At 35.7% G+C, this 15,851-nt stretch overlaps 1 protein-coding gene across 1 annotated transcript in view; it reads left to right on the forward strand.

The window, feature by feature from the left end:
- The window catches only part of PAWR (pro-apoptotic WT1 regulator), a gene marked incomplete at both ends in the record, with an annotated part of 89,013 nt that overhangs the window by 960 nt on the left and 72,202 nt on the right, over positions 1-15,851 (forward strand). The gene's annotated exons all lie outside the window — the stretch shown is intronic.

Below are 15,851 nucleotides of genomic sequence, written 5' to 3' on the forward strand. Positions count from 1 at the left end.
TCTTTAAACACTTCTGTAGGGATCAACAGCATCCCATTAGGTGACTGGTAAACAGTTTTACTGACAGTATAATCATACCGCCCATCTACCTGAAAGAAAACAAAACAATCCTCAACAAGTTTGGGTTACTTTAATGGTAGTTAACCGTGTTTGGGAAGTTGCTCACCTGTCTTGTTTCACCAAAGTTGCCAAATCTTTTTCTCCATTGGCTTTTTAGATTTCACTGTTTTTTCCCCTCCTGGCCTTCTAGTTTGCCAAGTTTTGCACCCCCACTAAATAGGAATTTACTAATTTTGTGGTTTAAGTAAAAGCATGTGCATTAAGTTAGGGAATAAGCCAAGTATAGGCCAATTTTTAAGTATTGATATGATTTCCATACCTGGAAGTCAGAGCATGTCTCTGTAGGGACTATTTTTATATGGATGTTTCAGAGAGATTTTTATCAGCCAGCAGAACTGTCCTTTGTGGTTAGCTATTTGTACAAAATACCTGTTATTCATTAAATTGCTTTAAAAGGATTGTAAGAGTGGTAATCAAATTTCCATTTTTTTAAAACTTAAAAATAGGAAGATCAAAGGGAAATTGAAGACAAGTCTTTGGAAAAGCTACATTCATCAACTTTATTTTTAAAAGTAGCTTATGGTTCAAATAAATTTGTCACTTTCAGTCTTTTACTCATTGTTCATCTGACATGGGTCTTATTTTGGAAAATAACTTGGCAGGTGTTAAACATCACGTTTTTATCTGGCTGCTTATGGTGATATTTTCAAGTACTTCTTTAAAACAAGAGAAATGTTTACTAGGAGAAATAAGTAGGGTATATCTTGTGAGATCCTAAGAAACATCCTTTGTTAATACTCATGCTTTGAGTGAGGGAACATAGTGCTGAGAATGTAGATGACTCCGCACTACAATTGAGTCTAATACTCTGGAATGTTTTTTGTTTGGGTGTTGGCAACTCCTAAATTTAATCTTACTTAAAAATAAACAATCCAGGGTATCCTTTTTTTTTCTGTGAAATTTGAACCTTTTTTTATTGAATAGGGAATTAAGACTGCTTTCTTGTAGTGGTAACTATAGCTCTATTTTCTTCAAGCTGCAGGGCCCAACAAAACACAGTCATATTTTGTCGTGGTATCTCATTAACAGGCATACTTCTTGAGTGCCTCCTCCCCTACATTTTCAGTTTTTTAAAGTCTTCTAGCTGGGTGTGGTGGCACATGCCTGTAATACCAGTACTTGGGAGGCTGAGACAGAAGGATTACAGGTTCAAGACCAGCCTCAGCAACTTAAGACTCTCAGCAACCTAGGGAGACCCTGTTGCAAAACAAAAAAATAAAAAGGGACAGGAGTATAGCTTGGAGGTAAAAAGCTCCTGGGTTCAATCCCAAGTCCTACGCACACATACACACATGCATCCATTTTCTCTCTCTCTTTCTCACCTTGTTTTTGTAGTAGTAAAATATGTCATAAAACTTTGAAGGTAAGTCATTTTCATGTCTTTATATTGTTGCTTTTTTACAGTTGTATACCATTTCTTCTGGTACTTTTCAGCAGTGTGATTGTCACTCCATGTGCAGTTTCTTGCATAATATAATTTAGCATTCCTGTTTTCAAAAGTCATTATATATTTTATACATTTTTTTTTAACATTCTGTGTATTAAAATGTTAGAGGACAAAATCTGATTAGTCAAAAGGGCATTTATGGTTTATGCTACTGAGGATTTAACCCAGGGACATTCTGCCTCCAAGCTACTTTCAATCCTTTTTTATTTTGAAACAAGGGCTCACTATGTTGCTCAGGCTAGCCTCGAACCTGTAATCCTTCTGTTTTAGCCTCTCAAGTATGGAAATTATAGCAATGTACTGCCCCTGGCAAATTTTATCTGATGTTCAGTAAGACTCTTACATTCAGATAGTATAGTTTTATGTAATTTGTATGAAGAGAGCCTATTTTAGTGATTGGTAAATATTAAGTTCCTTCAAAAGTACATATTAAATATCTGTGTGAAACAAACATTGTGATTTTTCAATAACTTAATTTTATTAGTTACAGAGTATTATGTAATATTGTAAAGACAACTGACAGCAGCTAAAGATACCCAAATTAACCAGGAGATAGGTTTTAGCAAGTAAGCAGTTTAAAAACTCAAACTGCAGCAGCATGCTTATAATCCCAGTACTTAGGCTGAGACAGGAGGATCTGGGTTCGCAGCTCTCCTCAGCTACTTAAGCCCTTTGTAACTTAGTGAGACCCTGTTTCAAAATAAAGAATAAAAAATAGGGCTAGGGGTATAGTTCAGAGATAAAATGCCCCTGAGTTCAATCCCCAGCACCTCCCCCCCAAATAAAAACCCAGGGGGAGGGGAAACCAACTGAAACTGATAGTACCACAAACAAAACAAACAAAAAACTGAAACTGGCTGATGAGGGTTAGGCTACAGGGGGGGGGGGTACTGTGGGTGATGAATCTGAAAGTGCAATATCCAGTTTATCTCTTTAATGAGATAAACTTGGGTAGATCTTATTTACTGAAAGATTTTTAAGACACTTTTGTCTACATTTTTACTTTTCCTCTTTTCTTGGAAAAAGTCTGCTTCAGTGACATATTTCATATCAGTAATTTTTGTGTAATCAGATTAGACAAATGCTTATTACATGTCTATGCTCAAGGCAGTATCCTAAATGCTGTAGAAAACAAGAAGAATAAGGGAGTGTATATTCTCAAGGAGCAAGGCTGTAATCTACAAAGAAGGATAAGGCATGATTATGTGAAAAAACTTAGGTACTGGTTTAACAGTTTAAAAACCATTGTAATGTGTCATGTAATTGATTATTTATTGGAAATATTGTATATTTAAAGAGAAGAGATGATTGTGCTGGGAGAAGCTATTCAGGACGAGTCTTAACCTGAGGCATTTATATTTCTCTGTATACTTACCACATACATAAATGTAGTATTTTAAGTGTCAAAGTACAGTGGTTCTTGACTTTGGCAGCACATTAATATCATATGTAGATCTTAAAAATATGCTCTTTGATACTAATTCCTTGCCCTGTCCCCTGTTTCTATTCCCTTCCTTATGATTTAGTGAACATGGGAAGGAACCCCCTTTTATAAGCTCCCCACATAATTCTAATATGAGTTGCATTGAGAACTTTTATCTGGGGAGATAAAAGTGAACAGAAAACAGGTAGTGTCCACAGAGCAATCCCAAGTAAAATAAGGAAGTGATAACTATGATGAAGAGGATAGCCTAGTTCTTGAAAAGCCTAGTTCTTGCCTAACCTAAAGAGGAGGAGGGATAGTTGAAGATCTCCTACATCATTATACAGCTGGTCAGAATGTTATTGTTTTTTTTTTTTTTCCATGAATGAGTTAATGGAGATGATTACCACAGAAAATATAATCTTTCAATAGGTAGGAGTAGCACTGGTATTATATGTGCTGTCTTAATGCTCATAGTAATCTCATGTGGTAGGTGTAACAGTTACTTTTTCCCCCCATTTTCAGAAGATAAAATGGAGTCTAAGAACTTAACGGGCCCAAGAGTATATAGACATAAATATGCACATTTATGTGTCAGTTTAAAAGAGTGCATCGAAAGTAAGTGTAGAGCAGTATTTTAAATGTTTATATGTGTATGTTGGTGTGTTGTAGGCATGTACATGCACATGTGTGCATATCTGGGAAAGGGGATTTTTTAAAGAATTAAGCTACCTTGTATTATTTAGTGTATTTCCATAATCTTTTTCCCTTAACTTTTTATTAAAGATTATCTTTTTTTGGGGGTACAAGGGGTGGAACCCAGGGGCATTCTACCTCTGAGCTTAAACAATTTAAACATCTGAATGAAGAAAACAGTGAAAGTATGGAATTAAGATCAAATTTGTAGGCTAAGTGGTTGCTTTCTGATCCTCTGTAGTTTGATTGGCAAAGTTTTGAATGTTAGGCTATCAGCAAAATGTAAATTTCTTTTTGGCTAGCAGTCTAAATATTACTTAAATCATGCTTGTTCTTCTGACAGGATGGGGCTATTACTCCGTAATTTTAACTCAGAATGGTAAAAGGGAGGATAAAGGAGCATTTAATATATAGAAAACACTTTTACATGAACATAATTTAGTTCATAATTATTCAATATATTTATTGAACATTGCAGTAGACATATTCTACTTAGTACACTTTACACATCCAGGTAGACCAAGAAGTATCTTTTGCTGTTCTCACTTTGTTCCAGACTGTCTACCTTTCTATGTGATGAGTCAGGAGAGAAACTAACAATGACTCAGAGTTGGAAAAAATTTGACTTATGAATGGGATAGGTACAATATAAACACCAAAGCTGCTTAATAACACATTAAGCCCAACTATCTTAAATGTTCAAGCCCAAGCCTATTGGTAAAGTAAATTGAAAATTTAATGTTATCAGAACTTGTAATGAATTTTCCAAGCCTCGATGCCATTTCTTTTAACAGTTATAATTACATAATTAAATAGGTGACACTGATAGTGTGCTTATTAAATGCCAGGCACTGTTCTAAGTACTTTGCATATATTGGTGCACTTAATTATCATTACACTAAGGGAAAATGGGAGAGAGGGTAAGTTTACTCCCCTGAGGTCACATGTATAGAAAGAGAGATAATTTGCTTTTACAGTCTGGTGCTTAATAACCATATTTTTATATTTGAATATACTACATACCATATGCCATATAAAGGATGGTAATATAATTACCATAGAATAAATGTGGCAAGTTTGAGAGCAAATAAATGATAATTCGTATTATCAAGGTAGCAGCCTTTTTATGCTTATTTCTTGGTTTATTTTTAGCATCTATCATGTAGGTCAGAAAATACTTAATTGTAATGCTGATACATAGTGTTACAATCTAAATTTATTGCTAAATATTAAGGTTTGAAATGTTCTTACTGGTTTTAATTTTCTTAGTGATACTACATTACTTTGTATCAGAGTTTGGTATGAGGTATTTAACTTGAGTGAATGTAATATTTTACATATGAAGATCTGTAAGGCACTCATCACCTAAACATTTAGGAGCATTGAATTCAGAGGGAGAAAAATGGACCTGTAGACCACTTACAGGTTTAGTGATTTTACTTGAAGCAGTGTCCTAAAATGTGGTGCACTCCTATAATCTCAGTTCAAGGACAGCCTCAGCAATATAGCTGTACTCTTCAGCAACCTAGTGAGACCCTGTTTCCAAACAAATTGAAAAGGCTGGGGTATAGCTCATTAGTAGAATGCTCCTGAGTTCAGCCCCCAAAAGTATCTCACACATAAAACAAACAAAAACCCCATAAATGCTATAGTCTATATGTACATACCCATATCTATCTATCTGTATATCTATCTATCTGTGTATCTGTATATCCATATCAGTCTAAAATATATTAAACAGTGGAAGATATATCCAAGTAATGATACAGAGAAAGGCGTAGGGAGTAGACAATGATTAGGAGTGAGAATACTCAAGACTGTTCTGATCATGATTGCTAGGACGATGGTGGTAAGGAAAGGAAAGGAGGGATTGATATAAGTAATTCATTGGTGTTAAAATTATGAATTGGATATTTTGCTGAAAAAATCTGTATTGATAATCTAGTTCATTATAAAAAACATTAAGTGGTCTTCCCAGGCTGCATTTACTTTAAAACTTAAGTGCATTTCAACCTCATTCTGTTTACCTCTAAAAATACTAAGTCTAGCCAGGTAGAGTGCCACACACCCGTAATCCTAGTACTTAGGAGGCTGAGACAGGAGAATTGCAGGATTGAGGACAGTCTCATCAGGTAGTGAGACTCATCGACCTCTGTGAGACTTTGTTTCAAAATAAAAGTAAAATAGAGTTGGGGGTTTAGCTCAGAGGTAGTATGTCCCTGGGTTTAATCCCCAACATCATTCTTCCTACACAAAAATACTCAGTCTAGCAGTATCTCACACCCCCACCCAACATCCTCTGCTTATAATTTCTCTCTATTGGAGATACTATTTTTATTTATTTATTCTTTCTAAAATACTCAGCCTCTACCTCTAGCCTTATCTTCCAATGTAGAAACATTCCATTAATTTTGCTTTTCTTTCAGATTTTCCCCTTAATTGCTCATTTTTTTAAAGCCACAGTTTTTGCCTACTGACTTGGTTCCTCTACTTTCATTAAAGTTGCTTTTGAGCCATGTGTGACAGCTTCGTTTTATTTTCATTTTATTTGACCTTTGTAGCATTTGTCCTTATCATTCCTTTCCTTTGCTGAAGCAGCAGTTTTGGTAGTCTTTGTTTTGTTTTTTGGTGGTACTGGGTTGGAACCTTTCTACCTCTGGGCTACACTCCCAGACCTATTTTATATTTATTTGGAAACAGAGTCTCTTAAGCTAGCAAGGCTGGCTTCAAACCTGGGCAATCCTCCTGTCTCCACCTCCTAAGCGCGGGGATTACAAGCGTGCGTGCGCCACCACGCCTGGCGCTAGCAGAGTCTTTTTTAGTTGATATATTCAGAAACATTTGAGTGCCTGCAATGTGTGCCATGCTTGGTGCTGTAGATATTCAGTTATTAGTCTTCAAGGAACTACTTTTTATCCTAAGGAGAAAAGATATCAAAAAAAATAATTATAATTTGATATAATAAGAACTACGATGGAGAAAAAAAACCCATAAAGTACTGAACTACCACAGAAAAGGGTGCCACAAATTATGTAAGGGAGTCAAGAAAGGCTTTACATAAGATGAGGTGGTTTATTCCTTGGGTCTTAATTGGTAAGAAGTCTTTTCCAAATGGAGAAAGGGACAGAAACATTCAAGGTGAATGAATGTGCAGGCCACAAAACGGGAAAATAATAGCTCTGTACTACCTGTCTGCTGTATACCTAACACAGAGGAGAGGCTTTACATATGTTATTTATAATCTTTATATTAACTCACAAAGTAGAGTTTTTTTTTCCATCAGTTTAAAAGATAAGAAAGTTGAGCCTTAAATAAGTTTTGACTTGCCCAAAGGCTGCACTGGCAGAAGTTGGCTTTGACTCCAAAACTGTTTGGATTCCAGTGCCCACACATTGGTATCATTGTTAGAAATAAGTGGGATTTGTTCAAACACAGGAAACTTTGATGTGCAGAGAATTCATGGTAGGGAGTGAATGGAGAGCTGTTAAAGGGGGATGAAGTAGACCAGTTATGATGGGATCCTCTGACACATCAAGTAATCCAGACTTTATTCCGCTGTTTTTTTGTTTTATTGGTTTTTTTTTTTTTTTTTTGGTTATTGTTGGCTGGGTACTTCCTTCCTCTGTTCATACCTGTTTATGCAGTAATTCTCAAAGCTTTTGGAAAGGAAGACACTTGTCCACCTACTATGAACTCATGAAAAGGATTTTCTTGTTGAAGGATCAAGAAAATCCTATTTAAGAGTTTTTAAGTCAGATGTGGTGGCATATGCCTATAATCTCAGTTATTTGGGAAGCTGACACAGGAGGATCATAAATTGGGGTCCAGCCTCAGGAATTTAGTAAGACCTTGTCTCAAAATAGAAAAATAAAAGGGTGGGGGATATAGCTTGGTGATAGAATGTCCCTAGGTTCAATCCCTAATGCCATATAAACAAACAAAAACCCAACAAAAATCTAAAGAATTGCAAACAGCAAAAAAATAGTGTAAATAGGCATATAGTAGAATGAATTAAACCACATTTCAGCATGCTAGAAAGAGGTTAGAGACCAGTATCAAACTTGTATCCGGCGAATCTTTTGTTTTTTTAAGGAGCATTCTTTCTCTGAGCTACACCCCCAGCTCTATTTTTTATTCTTTATTTTGAAACAGTGTCTCACTAAGTTGCAGATGTGGGCTGTAACTGAGGGTGTCAGAACCCTCCTCCCTCCTCCTGTCTCAGCCTCCCAAGTACTGGGATTACAAGTGTGCCACCTCAGCTGGCTCAAGTGATTCTTCTGACTACAAAAATAATTGTAGGAATAAATTTGAGAATGACTTTGGAGGTTGGTAGAGTGGAGTGGAAATGAGGGGCTATGCTGATAGTAAATTACTAGATTCTGATATCTGTGTAACTAACCAGGAAATTTATACATTGATATTGTCCCTGAGTTTAGACTTTGCTCTGTACTGAATATAAAAGCAGATGTTTACTCCATTCTCAGGTTCTTCCTGTTCTTCCTGGAGTATAAGTGCCTGTGGATGGGCATTGCCTTTGAATCATTTTCTATGTATTATTTGTTCAACTTCTACAAATGTTCCCTCCCTCGCTAACTTTTCCTCTCTTGTATCTTAGAGGAGCTAATGTGCTTCTTCAAGCCATATTTTAGGAATAATGTTTATTTTTCATGGTAAGAAATAATGCCTTCTTATTGTAGGAAATTTGAAATAAAGCAGAAAAACAGAATTATTAAAAGATCTCAGAATTACCATTTATAAGTTAGGTATATTTTCTTCCATTTCTATTTTTATATATCATGACTATTTCCATGTATATTTTTATTACCTGCCTTTATACGTGACATAGGAATATTTTAAACTCTTTTTGAAAGTAGAGATGTTAATTATCAAATTTGTTTCTTAAATAAGATTTCCATAATCCAATAATAATTATTACTTAATAATTTTGGACTGTACTTCTGTGATTATTTTTAGGTACGCACATAAAATGATTACATGCTGAAATTTAATAATCTTAAAAATACTATTATAACCTTTTTATCAGTATCTTCTGAACATTTTTACATATCAGTAAATGTGTGTGTGTGTGTGTGTGTGTGTGTGTGTGTGTGTGTGTGTGTGTTTTGTGGTACTGGGGGTAGAACCCAGAGGCTCTTCTACCTTCAGGCTATACTCCCAGACCTGTTTTATATTTTATTTGGAAACAGGGTCTCATTAAGTTTCTGAGGCTGGCTTCGAACCTATGTGATACTTCTGTCTCAGCCTCCCAAGCACGGTGATTACAAGCGTGCGCCACCACGCCCCACAAATCTGTTGTTTTAATAACTACAAAATATACTGTAATTTGTGTTTTTCAATATAATTACTATATTATACATTTACTTCCTTGTTACATGTTAGACACCAGAGTAGGCCTTTTGAACATTTGAGTTACTATACCTGCTTTGTGACCAGAACTGTCAGGATTTGGATAAACTCTTAATTACATGACTTTTGTTCTTTAGTGATTTGTAACCTAATTTGGAGGTTGTAACCTAATACAATTATCTAAAACAATTCTGGAATATTAAAATATGTATGGAGTAAAATGTAAAATGTTTGGCCATACTGTTAGAAATAATGGAGATACCCCGAGAATTGAGTGGTTCAGGAAGTTTTGTGGAAGAAATACGAGAATCTGAGATGGATCTGAAGGACTGATAAGAAATGGACAGATGAAAAGGGGAGTCGTATTTTAAGCCAGGAAAGCAGTGTGGGTAGTGGTACAAACCTGATTGGGATAGAGCATTTGTATTAGCAAATAGTGATAAATTGGTGTAGCAGAATGGTGAAGTGTTTTAAAAACTAGGCTTAATATTTAAGGCTTATATGTTATGCTACAGGGGAACTTGAGCAAGATATGTTCATATTGTAAGAGTAGATTTTAATAAGGTCAGCTACTGTGCTGTGGTTCACAGAATAAAAAAAGGAGAACATAGAGGTAAGGATATAAATTGGCTTGGTGCCATACTTCATTTGGGGGAAGGACACATACTATGTGAAGTCATTGGATACTGTAGTAGAATGCAGTTTATTAGCATGTTCTCTGGTTTCTGTCTCTTTAACTGTTAGTATCTTCCATAGGTAACTTACAGGATTTATTTTTGTCTTGGTTGAAGTAGGGAAAGGACTTGATATAATTTCTGTCCCAGAAATGCCCACTCAGGTTCTAGGTAAAGATGGGTTTTTTTTTTGGTGTGTGTGTGTGTGTGTGTGTGTGTGTGTGTGTGTGTGTGTGTGTGGCAGTGGGAAGAAGACCAAAGAGCACTACAGAAGAGAGAGATTGCCTATGGGATATATTTTGGAGATTGAAATGACAATATTTTTTGTGAGAAGTAGAACAATCAAAGATGATAATTAGGTTTTGTCAATGCTGTGAACTAATAATACTTCAGACTGCACTTTGTGCAGTAAAATACAGAAATGCAGCCTGTTAAGAAAGGTCATTACGGAGCCTTTTCTCTATAAAATATTTGTTAGAGATGATTATCAGGAGAGAGGTTATTTAAATATATTTCTTAGTTATTTAAGTTCCATAGATGCAATGGCCCTATTTTGCAAACCAGTGATCAGGTTATAAGATCCAGTGACAACATAGAATATTTAAAGTTTGAATGGTCCTAGAAGAATAGACAATCTTTCTCTATGAAATGGCTTTCCTGCCATGCATAGATAGTTCTGAGGCTTCTTTGATTCATGAATTTATTATGCAAACCAATTTTAGTTGTTTTAAGTTCTATTAAGATCATTGTGCAAGAAACCCTCCATTTAAGATTGTTGTCTTTACATCCCTGTTGTGAATGCTTGGCTTCCTAAGGCAGGGAAAATACACAATTTGTGTCGTTCTGCAGTGTCAGCTTTAAAGATTATATAGCAAAAAGAGGGTAATCAGCTGGGCGTGGTGGTGCACGCTTGTAATCCCAGCATTTGGGAGGCTGAGGCCGGAGGATAGTGGTTCGCATATAGCCTCAGCTACTTAGGCCCTTTGCAACTCAGGGAGACCTGGTTTCAAAATAAAGAATAAAAAATAGGGTAGGGGGTGTAGCTCGAAGGTTGAATGTCCCTGGGTTCTATCCCCAGACCTGCAAAAAAAAAAAAAAAAAAAAAAAGGAAATAGAGGGTAAACATCTCACAATATTCAAGTCTTTGGTCGAATGAGGAGTCAAAGCATATTCTATTCTATTAATTACAAACAAATTTTAAGTTCACATTCATGAAGTTCACTCACTCTCAGTTCAGAGTCCAATTCGAAAGTCCAATCTGCAAAAGTGGGAGGGTTTTGGCTGCTGGCCATGGCCTAAAAGTCCTCCTTGGTTTGCTTAGAGCTCCCAGCTTGAGAGGTAGGCTAGAGGCCTTGCTTCACTCCTTAGAGGCAGGGGCCTTGGTACCTGAGGATCAGGATCACTTCAGGTAAACCACTTTGGAGGTCTAGGCTCAATGGAGCGAGTTGGTTGTGGTGGCCTGGCATTCACTTGCCTTGCTCACATTTAGCTGGCCTTTGCTGCTTCTTTATACAGGGTTTATCTGTGTAGTCATGGCCAAGTTGTTATCTTTCTTCTGATTTGTTAGTGGGCTGTGAGGGGCCCTCTTTCTTTTTTCCAATTGTTCACTTATGCTTACTTGTTTACAACTATTTGATAATACTTTACCTTGTAATATTTGTTTAAAACCTGTACTGTACTATTCACACTACTAGGGAGGCTGAGACAAAAGGATCATGGGTTTGCAGTCAGTCTCAGCTACTTAGTGAGGCCCTCTACAACTTAGTGAAATCCTGTTTCAAAACAAAGAATAAAAAATAGGGCTGGGAGTGTAGCTCGAGAATGTGCCCCTGGGTTCAATCCCCAGTACTGGAAAAAAAAAAAAAAAAGGCACACTGCTAATAAAACTTTACTATGCTATTGTATTCCACAGTGCACACAATCAAAAGCACATTGTCAATCAAACTGACCAAACCCCAAACCGACTGTTAATCAAATCTTGGCAAGTTAAACATTGTAGTATGTTATAAGAATCCTTAATCTTGCCTCCATTGTATGGAGTATTTTGTGCATGCTTCAGGCTAAGAACTTTTAGGGATAGTCTTTTAATATCTCAAAATAAGAAAAAAGAAAACATTGAAACCAAAATGTAAAGTTCAGTCAATGTCTTTGATATATCTGAAATAGAAAAAGGTGAAATTATTTAAAATGTATTCTGTCCTTCCTTACCCTGTCTTTGAAGTTTTGAAAAGTTTTTTTCAAATTTCTTGGTCTATAACATTACTCATAATTGTATGTGTATGTATGCTTGTACTTATTTATTTGGGATGAATATTTCCTTTTAGTGTGAAGCCACCTACTTCATGTCCTGATATCTCTCCTTTTATTTGTCCTATTACCTTTCTTTCTTACCAGTTGTTTGAGAAGTAAGATTATAGAAGGGCAAACAGAAACACCACCTCATCATATAACTTAGTGGGAAGAAATACAACTTTTAATGCCTTTTAGGCTTGAGAGTAAATGATTCAACTTACCTAGGGAAATAGATATTCTAGCTTGAAATATTTAAAAAACCCCAAAACTCCAAATTTTATTATTGAAAAATCAAGCAGATAGTATAATGACTCATGAATGAATCAGTGAGCTTCAATAATTATCAATCTATGGCCAACTTTATTTTATTTTCCTCAACCCTCTTTACTTTGAGGAAGTCCTACATATTATCTATTATAATTTCTCAATATCCAGTGTTCACATCTTCTCTATATTTTATATGTTCTTTTATTTTGTCCAAATAAGGTATGTGTGCTACAATTGACTGTTACAACTTTCTTTTAATCTTTTATATTATCCCTTTTTTATTTTTTATTATTTATTTTGTAGTTCATTTGTTGAACAAAGCTGGTCTTTTGTCCTGTGGTTTCCCACAGTTTGGATCTTGTTGGTTGTAATCTTATGGTATTTAATATTGTTAATTGTAATCCTTCAAACCCTTTATTTCTTATAAATTGGTACATTTGGATTTAAACTAGAGGTTTGACTAGATGTGTTCAATTTCTTTTTAAAAGGTAAGAGGCACTTAACCCCCCCCCCTTTAAAAAAAAAAGGCAAGAGGCACTTTATAGGTGTATATTACACTTTCTTCAGGAGAAATAAAACTTTGGTCAGTTGTCTTTCTGTGATGTACACAATCACTGGTTAATTGCCTAGAAGAGCTATCCCCAAACTTTTTAGTCTCAAGATTCCTTTGTGTGTGTGTGTGTGTGTGTGTGTGTGTGTGTGTGTGTGTGTTACTGGGGATGAAAGCCAGGGGGCATTCTGCCTATGAACTACACCCCCAACCCTATTTTATTTTATTTTTTTTTATTTTGAAACAGGGTCTCACTAGGTTGAGGAGGGCCATACTAAGTTGCTGAGTCTGGCTTTGAACCTGCAGTCCTCCTGTCTTTACCTCCCAAGTACTGGGGCTATAGGTGTGCACTATGATGCCCAGCTTCCCTTTATATTCTTAAACATTAATTGAGTTTCTAGAGGGTTTTTTTTATGTTTAAATATCATTATATCTACTAGTGGCTTACTAGATATTTAAAACTGATAAGTTTTAGAAATGCCTGATTATTTGAAAATAACAATAAACCTGTTGCATAATTATATAAACATATTTTTGTGAAAACTGTTTTCTAAAACAAAAACTAAGGAAATTAACATTGTTTTATGTTTCTGTAAATTTTTTATTGTTCAGCTGGAAAGAAAACAGCTGTATTCTGATATCTGCTTCACTATTCAGTTTGTTGTGATATCACAGATCAATGTAGCCTTTGGAAATTTCATGGACACTCATGAGAGAACAAGAGGCAAAAAAGTCAAGTAACATTTAATTTTTTTTGAAACTAGTTTTCACATTGCAGTCCCTGTAATTTTAGGGACTTATAGGGCTGCCTGTAACTATGCTTTGGGAACTGCTGGTCTAAGTTCATTTTTATTAGTGGTTGCAAAATGGTGATATTTTAATTTTATTTCTTATTTTTGTTTTAGAAATTTCCTTTTACCAGTAATTTAGTTACCCTGAGATATAGTTTATATAAGTAGGTAGGCTAAATTTTTGACTCTTCCTTTAGAGAGATGGAGGCTTATTACATTTGTTTTGCCATGTGAAAAAGAGATAAGGGGACTGGGGCAATATTGTATTAATTGAAACCACTGCTGCTTAGAGAGTTCTACAAAGGAGAGGAAGGCCTCTGCTAATCTGAGTTGCCTTCTTAAATTATTAAGATATGGTTTGTGTCTTACAGGTTGCTTATTTTATTTACAAGTATATCAAATAACATATTATCTTAAACTTGCTTGAGGAGTCTCAAAAGGATCAGAATCCTGTTAGTTATCAGATGGTGTCACCTGTTTGCTTCCATATAGAAATGTTGTAAAGATTGACAAGATAAAAAATGCTTGTGAATAGTTTAAAATACTTGTTTATTGTGAAATATGTTACTGTTAATGCCATAGGAGGGGGGAAATAGGCTGTGGAGTTTTGTTGCAGTTTGATTTTAGAAAACTAAAGTGTCTAATCTGCTTCCAGAATTCACTCAAAATTTGAGCCCTCTTGCAGCAAGACAGGGAGTTGTAAGCTGTCATAAGTGATAAAACCCAGAGACTAGAACTTGGAAGGGAATGAAGTCTAGAGAGCGGAGATGTATGTCAGGGCAGTGTAAGTAATAGATTAATTAGGCATAATAAAATCTCAGTTCTTGTTCTTAATCACAAATGAAAGGGGAAGGTCATCTTAATTCCTTCCTTGTGTATACTTGAAATGAAATATGAAATAAACTTTCCTGTACTTAACAATTTTTATTTTAATTGACTTCTGGAGTTTTTATGATGCCGTAGAAATATGTTGAGACAAGTTTATTGAGCCAGTTATCTATAGATCTTAAAGTATTTGGCAGTTTAAATAGTATTAAATGTGAGTTAACAGTGGGAATGATGTGAGTTGAAGGATGGAAGGAAGCTGAACCAAATAGAATAATCTGTCAGCAGAATAAATCTTTCCCAGTTAGACTTAATCTCTTGTTGTTTTTGGACCTGATGGAAATTGCTTTAGAGATAAGAACTTAATAGCATGGTTATGGTATGAGGATCTGTTTTAGCTATATATCTGCAGACTATATAAAACAAAAAATTTAAATTATTTTTGTATTTATAAACATTCTTTGAAGCTGGTTCCAGTGGCACATGCCTATAATCCCAATATTTCGGAGGTGAGACCAGGAGGACTACAGGTTTGAGGCCAGTTTCAGCAATTTAGTGAGATCCTCAGCAACTTGACAAGACTTAAAATTTAAAAAAGGAGGGGGCTGAAGTGTAGCTCAGAGGTAGAACACCTCTGAGGTTCAGTTCCACGTATCAAAACAAACAAACAAACACCACAAAAAACTTAACCAGGCGTGATGTCACACATTTGTAATCCCAGCATTCGGTGGCTGACAGGAGGATCGTGGTTCTTGGTCAGCCTCAGCTACTTAGTGAGGCCCTTTGCAACTCAGTGAAACCCTGTTTCAAAATAAGAAAAAGTTAGGGCTGGGGGTGTAGCTTGGAAGTAGAATGCCCCTAAGTTCCATCCTCCAATACCACAAAAAATAAAAACTTGGAAAAATGATATTTTGGCGGGGAGGGATTTTAATAGAAGTGCCATTCCATAGAAAATATTTCTCATAAATAAATTCTTTTATTTTTTATTTTGGGGGGGATACTAGAGATTGAGCACAGGGGCAGTCTACTTCCAAGCTGTGTCCCAGTCCTATGTTTTATTTATTTATTTATGTATTTTTTTATGGTACTGGGGATGGAACCCAGGGACATTCTACCTCTGAGCTATACCCCTAGCCCTATTTTTTATTCTTTATTTTGAAACAGGGTCTCACTGAGTTGCAAAGGGCCTCATTAAGTAGCTGAGGCTGGCTGTGAACCCAGATCCTCCTGTCTCACCCTCCCAAATGCTGGGATTACAAGCGTGTGCCACTATGTCCAGCTCCTATGTTTTATTTTGAAATAGGTTTTTTTCCAAGTTAAGTTGCTAAGGGTCTTGCTAAATTGCCCAGCTGGCCTCAAACCTGTGATTCTCCTCTTTCAGCTCCCAAGTATTGGGGTT

The sequence above is a fragment of the Muscardinus avellanarius genome (assembly GCF_963383645.1).
Source record: "Muscardinus avellanarius genome assembly, chromosome: 11".
Taxonomy (NCBI): Eukaryota; Metazoa; Chordata; class Mammalia; order Rodentia; family Gliridae; genus Muscardinus; species Muscardinus avellanarius.